Source organism: Arachis ipaensis, chromosome B5 (genome assembly GCF_059453495.1).
Source record: "Arachis ipaensis isolate K30076 ecotype BB chromosome B5, ASM5945349v1, whole genome shotgun sequence".
NCBI lineage: Eukaryota > Viridiplantae > Streptophyta > Magnoliopsida > Fabales > Fabaceae > Arachis > Arachis ipaensis.
This window is the reverse complement of record NC_142440.1, coordinates 125,876,349-125,877,256: the sequence shown is the minus strand read 5'-3', so window position 1 is coordinate 125,877,256 and position 908 is coordinate 125,876,349. Positions and strand designations below refer to the sequence as shown.

The 908-nt window shown below is 41.7% G+C and overlaps 1 non-coding gene across 1 annotated transcript; it reads left to right on the top strand.

The window, feature by feature from the left end:
• Positions 1-575: 575 nt before the first annotated feature.
• Positions 576-683, top strand: LOC148565698 (small nucleolar RNA R71). The gene has a single exon (XR_015885198.1). It is a non-coding gene; the product is annotated as a small nucleolar RNA R71 (small nucleolar RNA).
• Positions 684-908: the final 225 nt, after the last annotated feature.

Sequence of the window (908 nt, the reverse complement as noted above, 5' to 3'; positions counted from 1 at the left end):
ATAGAGGCTCTGCTTAGAAGTCTCCATATGTTGCTGAGAAGATGGGAATGGTTTATTACTGTTAAACCTATTCTGGTTTCTTCCACCTTGATTATTGTTAAAGCTTTATTGAGGCATTTGTTAATCCTTCCATGAGAAGTTAGGATGATTCCTCCGTGAGAAGCTTTAGGTGTTTCCATAGGGTTCTCCCATGTAATTCACCTCCTCCATCATGGGTTGATCTGGATCATAAGCATCTTCTTCATAGGAGGTGTCTTGAATGCTGCTAGCTACAGCTTGTATTCCGGAAAATGCTGAGAGATCATATTGACCTACTGGGTCAAGATCTTGTTCAGAGCCAATATGGCATTCAAAGTGTCAACCTCCAAGACTCCTTTCTTCTGAGCTACCCCATTGTTCACATGGTTTCTCTCAGAAGTGTACATGAATTGGTTGTTTGCAACCATTTCAATGAGTTCCTGTGCCTCTTCAAGCGTTTTCTTCAAGTGGAGTGATCCACCAGTAGAATGGTCCAAGGACATCTTGGACATCTCAGATAGACCATCATAGAAGATACCTAGGATAGTCCACTCTGAGAGCACATCAGGAGGACATCTCTTGATCAATCGCTTGTATCTTTCCCAAGCTTCGTAGAGGGATTCACCCTCTTTTTGTCTAAAGGTTTAAACTTCCACCCTGAGTTTGCTCATCTTCTGAAGTGGAAAAAAATTGGCCAAGAATGCATTGACCAACTTTTCCCAAGAGTCTAGGCTTTCTTTGGGTTGAGAATCCAACCATATCCTAGCTCTGTATCTAACAGCAAAAGAAAAAAGCATAAGCCTGTAGACCTCAGGATCCACTCCATTGGTCTTAACAGTATCACAAATTTGCAAGAATTCAGATAGGAATTGATGTGGATCTTCCTGTGC